General features: G+C 41.7%; 1 pseudogene; it reads left to right on the forward strand.

Annotated features, from left to right (window-relative positions):
• Positions 1–1,127: 1,127 nt before the first annotated feature.
• LOC142426589 (NADH dehydrogenase [ubiquinone] 1 beta subcomplex subunit 3 pseudogene) lies at positions 1,128–1,426 on the forward strand (annotated as a pseudogene).
• Positions 1,427–11,628: the final 10,202 nt, after the last annotated feature.

Genomic DNA, 11,628 nt, shown 5'->3' on the forward strand with positions numbered 1-11,628 from the left:
AATCAACAGCCTGTCATATTGCCTGCCAATCCTGGGAGTTTTCCGAGTCTTCTATCTGACCTGCCAACCTTGGAATATCTGCATTTGCAGCCACCAGCCTGTGCTTTTCCTGATAATTTTAGGTTCATCGGCCCCTGAAGCCAATGAAATCAGGAAAAGTCCCCAGCTTGAACATCTTATTCATGGACTTGGAACTAGCCTGGAATTGAATTTCACCAATTCTGCAACTGAATGATCCATTTAGTTGATACAAATTTACACACACACACACACACGAGTATCACTAATTTCACTTCTCTAGGAAACCTAGCCTAAAACAGTTGCCCATCCTTGTAGTGCTTGGCTAAAGATAATGTGTTAAAAATTTCCACTGCCAAATGCAAATCACAAATCAGCACTGCAGTGGGTTTTTAGCCTAAATTCATAATGGCTGAATGGGGAAAATATACCCTCAAGTTGAAATTTAATTTAGAGGAATTCCCAGAAGGGAAATGCTTACAAGAACATAAATTCTATCTGTGGCCCTTGTCTCAAGTCCTAAAGACTTCCAAATATAAACTCATAAGAAGATTATATAAACAAAAATAACTGAACACATGGGTAGGTGTGGGTGGGAAAGTGGGAGAATACACACAAGTACATATAAATTTGATAGAGGGCATTTGTATATATGTTGTTACCTTTGCTGAAAACGTGTCCATACCTGTGGTGAGGCATAGAAGGGGCGACGTGATGAAGGCACCTTAGACACACATACCAAGAACTGGAAGGCATGGGTTGCTGAGCCTTGGACTCAAGAACATGGTCTCAGAAAACACCAAGGTCCACAAAGGTAACGTTCTACACCCTACTTCGGTGAGTAATGACTTAATAGTTTGCGAGTGGCCCTCTAAGATGTCCCTATTGTTCCCTCCCTTTCTGGTGGAAATGAGAGTGATGAAAATCAAGGATTTTTGGAAACAATCAGAGCAATGGAACGACAGACTCTGTGAACACAGATCTGTGACCCTGAGACCAAGAGAAATTGATAGCGTGACAACTTCTGCTTCCAGTTGGGCTCCAGCTGGAAAATTAAATTTTGAATGTCCTGAGAGGTCAGATTGCCATCAGTATCTCTTCCTGTAGACATGACCCCTGGACATGGACATGGACATGGCTATCATAAAATGGAACTTCCAGATTATAGACAGTGGAAGATAGAAGGGACACCATTAGAAATTGTCCAGGAGAAACTGGGTGCACAGGGGCTAAGAGATCCACGGGCTGGGCTGCAATGAAGCTTGGAGATAGATTTGCAAACAATGTTTCCTTTCTTGGTGCAATATTAAAAGGATTCAAATGGGGACTTGCTGCCTTCCTGGTAGCTGCAGGAGCTGAGTGTTTCCTGGAGTCCCCGCATAAAGATAAGAAGGATCCCGGAAGCTAGTTCCTGGAAATATCTTAGTGGCTTCTTAATCCCTTAGAGAAATAAGATATCTATACCATAACCTCCTTCTCTGTTCATTAAATAAAACAAGTAAGATGTAATAAAATTACACCCAAAAAAAGAACTCGATGGCACCAGTGCTCTGCAAGTGATCACATTGGAAAATCTGGGAGAGAATGGGAGAGAAATGGGGGACAAAACTCAAAATATTATTTTTAAAACTTATGCTGAGTGGTTGAATAGAAATTGATGGCACTCTGGCCCTTACTGGTACTTCGGAGCAGAAAAAGAACTCACCTCGTGGCTCCATTCTCTTCCAGACAACAGGTCTGCATGAGGATCAGTCACACTAGTAAGGTTTGCACACCTTCGAACAATCAACCTTCTGAGGTCAAAGGACAAAGACAAAATTCAGAAAAGTTTGGAAAGACGAAAGAATGAAAACAGAAAGCACAGGGAGGAAATGAACCAATTGATGTTGCATTGCAGGAATTTCAATTAATGAGATAAAACAAAATGTGTACAAATTATTCAATGGAAAACTTGTCAGCTCAGTAAACCTTCACCCAATTCCCAAGTGTTTTTAAAAGAAAAGAAAACCTTTTCTAAAGGAATTAGCCTGAGAGATCACCTTCTTCCCCTGTGGCAGTGTTCGTAAAACACATACATACATACATACATATAACAATGCACACATACATACAATTCACACATACATGCAACAATGCATACATACTTACAACAATGCATATGTACAGCAACACACATACAACATACAGACAGAGAATGCACACATACATACAATAATGCATACATACGTATAACAATGAATACATACAACAATACATACAAAAGCAAGTTGCTCACAGGCCAGCTGTGACTTTGCAAGTTTTATTATTTTTACAGTTATGGGGGAAGTGTATTCAAGACGTTATTAAGTCGCATTTTCTAGAAGACTCGAGATAAAAGTCATTTTCTTTAAGAAAATTGGCTGCGTGGGTATTAAGTGTTTTACCCATCAATGAGCCAGGAGTTCCTAGAATTAGAATCCCCTACTATGATCTTTGTGCAAATTCAGCAGCAGCAGGGCAAGCCTCCATAATGGAGATTGCTTTATGTCAAGAACGCACCATTAGTGCCACCTAGTGGCATCATTGGATAAAATCCCGAGGTTTAGGCCTGTCAATGAAAGCCTGTAAACCTGCACCATCTAAGACCACCCACCACCCTACCACAGATTCCACAGGTAGTTCAACCAGGGAAACGCTGCTTTGGCAGCCTGGAAATGGAAATGTCTGGTTTTTATTCTGTTCAAGTCTTAGTGCCTATCTCTCCATAAGTTTCCTCTGATTCCTTCTAACTTTGTAAAATGTGCCTACTATTTTATTTCACTATTAAAATGACTAAAAGTAATCTCTGTCTTCTTTACGGTTCAAATGTTACCAATTAATATTTTCTTCTCTTTCTTCACCAAAACGGAAGCACTAAATTCACTGCTGTAGAGTCAATTTGGACTTGCCATGACCCTATAGGAGAGGGCAGAACTGTCCCCTTTGGGTTCCCAAAGCTCATCTTTCTTCTGCAGAGCAGCTGGTGGGTTTGAACCATTGACCTGTGGTTAGCAACCCATCTCAGCATCTGCTAAGTTGCCAGGGCTCCTCCTTTCTCACCAGTACTGAAAAGAGCACAGAAAAAGAAAGTATCGTGCATAGGGTAGGTCTCAGGGGAAGTTTCCATGATAGTGGCTTCAGATGCACTTCTTCCTTTGCCAGAGAAACCCCACGGAGTGCAGGCAAGCACCATATGACGTGGTTGCTTGAAAGTGGTTGGTGTGCGGATTTGAATAACAGTAACAGATAGGATCATAGACATTATCCTATCATAGACAGCTGAAAGGACACCTCTTGCTTTACTAGTGAGAAAACAAAACTAAGACCTTAAGAAGTTTTAGCCCATCTAGTTTGACATAGCTATTTAGTGGCAAATTGGAAAGCAGAAGTCAAAATTTTACATTTTCAATCCAGTATCCTTTTCCTGAAATGCCAGTCCCTAACGTCCCTCTGAAGCATTTCAGCACAGAAAGCAGATTGGCCTAGGGAAGTGAGACCGAGGTTCTCAGAAAATTGCTGTAAGTCTTGGCCCAGATCCTAAACTTAAATTTGCAGAATGGGGATAACATTTAATTTGTAATCAACAAAGCTTGGCTTCTCATCATTAGACAATGCTTCACGCTGCTTTTTGGCCCTGCAGTTACTGGACTACACGCCACTGAATTGTGTTTGCTATTGTTTTATTTGTTTTAAAAAGTGTTCGTGCTTGCTCCCGCACGTACGCCTCATCCTGCCCTTTTCCCAACATATCTGGATTGCTTTGTTGTCAGAAACATGGGATTTACAATCTTAGATGTATTTTCATAATAGGTCATATTTCATGCATCAGTGAAAACATTTCTTTGGGCACAATAACTGATTTGCATCTTGCAGATGGCATAATTAAATATTCTCTCCTGGATGGAGAGAGTGATTTTTAAAAATGGAATTTTCTCAACCTCTTTATAGTGCACATACAAACCTAAGTCAAAATCTCAGAAATATTGGACTGATACTTATATTCTGGCATTTATTTTTTATCCTCCTCTGAAAGGAAAATTCTCACAGTGCTGGAAAATAATACTTTAATGTCGTTTTAAAACTGACTTCTTACAGAAATGGGTGACTTTGCAAATGTCTAAGAACAGCATATTTCATGATTGTGTTCTAATAGTAATAGAAGAGATATTTTAAATCCATTTGTCCTTGATTTGGGTTTAGTTTTGGTTCACTTTGTTTTCGGCACCTAATTGCTCTTTTTTCCTAAGCTTGACCATTCTCACCTCAGTTAACCCTCACTCAAACCTGAGTGTTCTTGTTTTCTGTATGCAGTCACACAGTCTAAAGAACAGAAAGAGTTCCAAGGAAAAATATTGAGTCCCATATTCCAATCACTTAACCCTTCTGGAAAATAGATGCTTTCCTGTGCTCTCTGTAACCATGAGTGGATGGCCTATCACACCAGGGTGAAGGGTGAGAATTTACAAGTCATGAGCTTGACAGTTGTGAAACCAATGAGGGCAAGCATCAAGCTGATGTAAGCTAGTCAGGATAGTATTTTCCTATAGGAAAAAGCCAAGAGTCATTATCAATTCTCAAATGTGATAGCTGGAGATGTAATAGCCTCACCCCAAGCCACTTGTATTTCTTTGCCTAAATACAGTTTGCTAGAATTCCCTCTGCTGTGAAGAGAAATTGCTGATTAGTCGATGGGACTTCAGCCTTGCCTCCCTGGCCTGATCATCAGGATTCCTGGGCACTGTGCCCTTCAGCCTTTCAAGTGGTTCTGAGCACAGTTTCTTTCACCCCAGGACCCTCAGCAGCACCTCTCTGAAGCCCCACACTAGGCAATAAGGATGATGGTAGACTACGCCGTTAATTTGGAACTCGTCTATAATTGAGGTCATGTTCAAGAATGAGAAAATATTTGGCTAACAAAAATAAACCAGCTTTCAGTGTGCTGTGCTCTTTTCAGTACAAATTGTCTGCGCCATGATTGCGCTGAATGAAGGCTGTTTTTATTAAGCTCATAAAAAGCCTGAAATAGCGTTAAAGGCCTTCCCTAGACTTTGCCTCACCGTTGCATGCCCCCATCACCACCATCACCGTGTACGCTTCTGGGAATGCCAAGTTGGCCCCTTGGGGGAAAACGTTTTACACGATGAAATTTGCTAAATGTCTAGCTCCTCTCCAGTCCTCCTATGAACAACATTAACTCCCAGAAAGAATCACAATGTGGGAACCCAACATTTGGACGTTTCTTAGAAAGAGAAGTGAATCATAAAAGAATTTTCTGTGTCTCCATGGCAAAAATAAATCTGTTGTTTCTGACTCCGTGGTGGGGGAGGAAGAAGCTGCGAGTGAAATTTCCTGTGTGTTTGACTCACCGTGGAGAGAAAGCATCGACTACAGCAGATAACGCCAGACCAGAGAAAGAAAACACGCACGGTTCCGCGCTGAGACTGCTGCCTCTGGGTCCCGGGGAGCAGGGAATCGCAAGATAGTTTCTGGGCCAGATTCAGAACCCGGTTTGCCCGCAAAGTAAAACATGTTCAAAGAGGAGGCGATTTCGCCCACATCTAGGAAACTTCACTGGTCGCCCATGACTGTAGTCAACGTAATCTATCCAACCAGGAGAGTCCTGCTTCACTGGACACGAATCTGCTCTTAAGGACCGAGGTGCCGACTTAGCAGTGAACTTCTGGCTGAAAACCAGGAAGGAAAGTTTTGTGCCTGCTCAAAAAAGGCCGACTTCTTGGTCAGAAAGGAGAACGGCGTCAGTGTTAGCTAACTAGCTGCCTGTGGCTCGCTCTCTCTACAAGTGATCCCTTCCCCTCCTGGCTTCTCTTTGGAGCACTGGTGGCTTAGTGATGAAGCTTTGAGCTGATATGTGCAAGGTTGAAGGTTTGAAACCGTCAGCTGCTCTGTGGGACAAAGATCAGGCTTTGTTAACAGTCGCAGTCTCAGAAATTTACGGGTTGTATCCGGTCCTGTCGGGTCACTAAGAGTCAGCATCGACTCGTCTTGGTTTGGTTTTGCCTCTCTGTAAGGAGCCTGGAGGTGGTCTCCTCTGCTCTACAGGGTTGCTATGCATCGGAATCACCTCAAGGACAGCGGGTTTGGTTTGATGGAGGGTAGTGATTTGGCTGTATTAGAGTTAAACAAAACAAACTGGAGTACTTAATGGGCGCTCTTCTAATGAAAGAAGCAGTTAATGAGTTGGTCACCTACCTCAATGAGTGAAATAGAATCAACTGCCTTACGACAACTTCATTACTTTAAAAAAACATTTTCTTAAATAAAGCCAACGAAAAACCTACCAATCCATTAACTCGTCGCCACCGGTGTTGATTGGCTGATTTCTCAGAAGTAGATCACTGCCCCCAGTGGCGGAGCGGGGATGTACGCATTGGGCTGGGGAGCGAATGCCACCATCACTCCTCTGGAGAAAGACAGGGCTTTCTACTCCAATAAAGCGTGACAGTCTCAGAAACTCACAGGGGCAGCTCTACCCTGGCCTATAGGGTCACTGTGAGTTGATATCAACTCGCTGGCAGTGAGCTTGGTTGTTTTGTTTCATTTTGTTTTTGAGAGATCACTAGACACCTCTGAGGGGACTCAAACCTCCGACCTTTGGGCTAACAGTCAAGTTTACTTACTGTGTATATGACCCAGGAACTCCTTCTAGCCAACCAGCTTACCTTTGGGCCAGCTAGCTAATCTGGTATATAGCTGTAAATCATAGGTTTCCAAACTTATTTGGCCTACCACTCCCTTTTCAGTAAAAATAAAATTATTCAGCACCATCCCCACTCCCGACAATTAAAAATTTTTGTGCTACAGGCCACACTCCATGACAAAGTATAAGAATCTGCTTTTGTAGTCCCCCAGGATCATTCTAGCACCTCCCAGGCAGCAGTATAACCCTCTTTGGGAAAACGGTGTAGATCAAACATTGAATGAGCTCAATTTTGTAGAAGGCCCAATAACCAGACCAAGCCTGCTGCCGTCAAGTTAACTCTGACTCACGGAAACTGAGGGAACTGCTCCCTCGGGTTCCCAAGCGAATGTTTATGGAAGCCAACAGCCAGGGAGTTCAAACGGCCAACCTTCCTGTTAGCAGCCGAGTGCTTTAGCCACTGTACCACCAGAGTTCCTTAGTAGCAGGCATAAGGGATGGCATCGAGGACAAGGCAAACATGAGATTTACTACACTCATTAGCTTCCTAGGTCTGTCATAACTTAGGACCACAAACTGAGTGACTTATAAGAACAAAAAATTCTCATAACCCTGGAAGCTACAAGTACAAATTCAAGGTGTTGATTCCTTCTTTGAACTCTGAGGGAGAATCTGACTGATGCTTCTCCAGGAGCTTTTGATGACGATGCAACTGATAGCTGCATCACTCCAAACTTTGCCCCTGTCTTCACGTGACCATCTCCCCTTTGTGGCTCTGTCTGTATCCCTTCTCTTTTGATAAAAAATCATTTATATTGAACTAGGCCCAATATGTCCTTGTGTTAACTGATAACATCCCGAAAGAGCCTTTTTCCAAACAATAAGCTGTTTACAGCTACCAAGTTCAGGACTTCCGCATCTTTGGAGAGGCAAACTTAGAATGTAGAGCCCAGGAGCTGTGCCTTCTGAAGAAGAGGGAAGTGCCTCTCCCCTGCATTTAAACAGGCCACCGCATTGAAGGCAGTTGTTACACCTGCTTGAAACATGTTAGGGCTGAAATCCAGCTTGGATGTTCTTCTCTAAAACTCTGCCCTATTCATAAAGGCAGCATTGGGGAGCCTTTGTCCAACATCAAGGCATGTTCCCCTTCACCTGCACCTTTCTTTCTTCTCGGGGTGCTGCAAAAGCCACACACACCGTGATTCCTGATCTCAGCCATGGACCCCGAGGCTGATGTGTTAATGTTAACAGGGAATGTTCAGCTTGCAGTAGAATGCAAAAATCTATACACTAGTGAGACAAGAATGGTGCACTAGGTCTCAGATGTCTTAGAGGTTTTATCTCAAGCCAGTTTCTTAGTTGTTTTAAAGTCCCAGATCAGCCTTTCTCTCTAAGATAATAGGCACTGTGGAGTCTTGAGTTCTTTGTGGAAAGCCAGTCTGCTTTACCGTGCACCTTGTCCCTCCTAATGAGGGTGATAGCCCGCCCTTCTCCACCACTGCCATCGCTAGACTTGTGATCAGTAAGTGTCCACAAAGGCAAAATATAAGAAAGGAAGTATAAAGGAAGTCAAGTTAGCCTGAATGATTCCCAGATAAAGACGTGGGAATTCTTTTGTCCCATTGATGTGCTGCTAGCCAGTTCTGCAGATTATAAGAGATGGAAATGGCACATTTTTACAGAATGGCTGTTGCTTCTACTGCACAAACCCTTAATTGGCAAGCCTTTGGCAAGCCTTTGACATCGAATGGCATTTATTTTATGGTCTGATAAAAACAATTGTTCAGGCTTTGAGATAAAGTTGTTTTGTTAATCCCTACTAATAATGGAAGGAAAGTCCTGATAATATGTGTTCTTATTTTGGTGTTGCAATTTTACACTCGCTTTAATCCAAGTTCTGAACCGGACACTTGAAAAGTAATTCTAATCATTCACTTGATTGTAATGGATTGGGAGTAAAAGCTTCCAAAAGCTGGTTTTATCATGGTTTAGGTTTTTGGGTTTGGGTTTGGGTTTGTTTTTTGTTTGTTTTTTTCGGTTTTTTTTCGTCATTTCTCACAACCCCCATAATTTAGTTATTTCAGTTGTAAGACAATCATAGAGAAATTCGGTGTGTTAGTTCACCAGTTTTACCTGGCATACACATATGTCCAGTTGGTCCAGAATACCCAAGATGATATAAAATGCCACCCACAGCATCTTTTATTGGAAGAAATTGATAACAGAGATATTTAGCTTTTAACTCTTTACCTATGAATGTCTCAAATCCTCCAAATAACTGTCTTTACCATGGATTCTAAACTCCAAATGCCCTGAAAAGCTTACCCATTTGATAAACTGTCATGTCTACTCCTTAGTTATTCATGGCTGAAAGAATAATACGTTTCAAGTATTCTGTTCCCTAACCTCTTGCCTAATGTCGAGCTAGCTTGTGGAGTCTGCTTAAAATAAAAGGGGGGGAAGGTCTATTGAGGGATAGAGACCGACCAGGAAGAAGTCCAGATTCACAGAGGCTGCCCCACTGGATGATGAGGTAAAGAGCCTTGTGTATCCTTGGAGGCAGAACGCAAAGCTATAAACTGAAAAGAATAATTGGCTAAAAGACCATCAGGGTTGTCAAGGACAAGATATCTAAAGGTGAGGATTTAGCAGGGGTAGGCAAATGATATGTGTAGAATTATATAATTGATTAAGGTAGGTAATAGCAAGCGTACGCGCACTTTTTTATTATAGAATGGTCATGGGACAAAGGCAAGGCAAGTTTTCTGGGTAATCTGCTATAAAGATTGATTTCTTCATGATATTTACTGCTGGGGGTCCAATATAAACATTTACCGATCATGCTGTACAAGCTATCATATCTGTTTGACAATAAAGGAAGGATAGTTTGGTAATATATTTTAATATCCTTCACCTGCTAAATCTCAGGGAAAAAACAATATCTCCTGTATGGTACGGTTAGGTCAGTATCAAGATTAAAGAAACTGCTATTAACAAAGCAGCTTTTAAAATTCAGCATGGGTTCCATGTTGAGGTTCTAGAATGGAGTTAAGACTCTGCTTTCTAACTATTTACACACAGCAAGTACCTCTGATTTTTCAAGTTCTCCATAGCTTACATTTAATCACATGTTGCCTTCCTTAGTTAGGTTCTTGGATAAGTCTCTAATAATTTTAAGCCTTCATTTATGAAAATGGACAGTCTTATGGCCCCTGATATTACATTTTGCTAATTCTTTAGTTAACAAAAAAAATCTGTACTGTCTCCAATAGTCTTCCTTTGTGTGCATTTATGAAAATTTGGCAGACTGAAATAGTTGGATCTTGATGTGTCTGTCTTACAAAACCATGCAGCTCTTTGATCTCAATTTGAATCACTCAGGTAAGCTGTTCATGAGCTGAACCAGCAGGCGTCGTTTCTCCATCTGCTGCACAGCATCCCAGAGATGCCACAGGCCCAAGAAAAGCAAGAGGCAGGGTGAGAAAAAACATTTCTCTGTTTTTTAACTTGAATGCTTGGAGCAAATCATGCCAAAGAATGTAGCTGCTCCAGGGAAAAGGCAAAATCCATCAGTATTTTCCTGGGGAAAGGGAAGTCTGTTGTCCAGACACAGGAAGATGCTGTCATGAAGAAGGGAAATAAAATAGAGCAAAAAGCAATTCTAAGTAAGTGTAACGTTAAGAACCTAAACCAATAAGTTAATCACTATGAAGACGTCTTTTTACAGATTTTCTCTCTCTCACTGGCCTACAAAATCTCTATAAAAGTCTCCAGAGTGTAACAAGAAAAGATGCTCCCAAACAATGAGGAAACATTATGTTCAATTTCATGTGATGTGAACACACTACTTGACATGTGGTTTCTCCAGCAGCCCATTATGTTATTCAAAGTAAGAAATGAAATCCTGGGTGCCATGTCCAAATTAGAAAGAAATCAGCCTGCTGACTCTTTAACCAAAGTTGACAAGCTCCGCAGACGGAAGGCTGTGGTCATTATAACCGCAGCCGACTGTTCTTATCCCTTTTCTGTGTTGTTATTCTATTCTTAGCTGGCAGCATTCCTCTTATCAGCATGAAAGCACCGGTCACACTGTGATTGGCCACAAGAGCATTGATTAATATGGATGCAAAAGAAGTTCTCTCAAAAGTGTAGGACTTTCCTCCAAACAGTTCAGGCACACTAAGTTAAACCTGCTAATGCGGTACCCGGTGCGACACAGCTTGCTGTTTTTAATTACAGCCCTACCACAGCTAGAGCTCTCCTTTAGAACCAAACGCAAAAAAACCAAACTTAATGCCAGTAAATTAATTCTGACTCTCGGAGACCCTATAGGATAGGATAGAACTGCTTCTGTAGGTTTCTGAGAGTGTAACTCTTGTTGTTGTCCTGGTCCTTGTTATTGTTGATAGGTGCCATCCAGTTGGTTCCAATTCATAGCCACCTGTATATAACAGAGCAAAACACCGCCCAGTCCTGCACCATCCTCACAATCGTGATCACGGCTGGAGTCCACTGTTGCAGCCACTGTGTCAGTCTATCTTATCCAGACTCTTCCTTGCTTTCACTGCCCCTCGACGTATCAAGCATGATGTCCTTTTCCAAGAACTGGATGCTCCTGACAACATGCCCAAATGAACATTCTGGCTGTACTTCCTCCGACACAGATTTGTTTGTTGGTTAGGCAGTCCATAGAATTTTTAGTGTTCAGTAACACCACAATTCAAACACTTGATTCTTCTTCAGTCTTCCATATTCAATATCCAACTTCACATGCATATTGATGTAACTGAACATCCCATGGCTTGAGTCAGGTGTGTAGCTTAGTTGTTGAATTAACAGCCTTGCTTTTCAACAATTTAAGAGGTCTTTATAGGAGTTGAAATTCTTATTTTTCTCTCAATTAGTGTCCAGTCATTAGGAGTCAAATTCATAAC

Source organism: Tenrec ecaudatus, chromosome 14 (assembly GCF_050624435.1).
Source record: "Tenrec ecaudatus isolate mTenEca1 chromosome 14, mTenEca1.hap1, whole genome shotgun sequence".
Taxonomy (NCBI): Eukaryota; Metazoa; Chordata; class Mammalia; order Afrosoricida; family Tenrecidae; genus Tenrec; species Tenrec ecaudatus.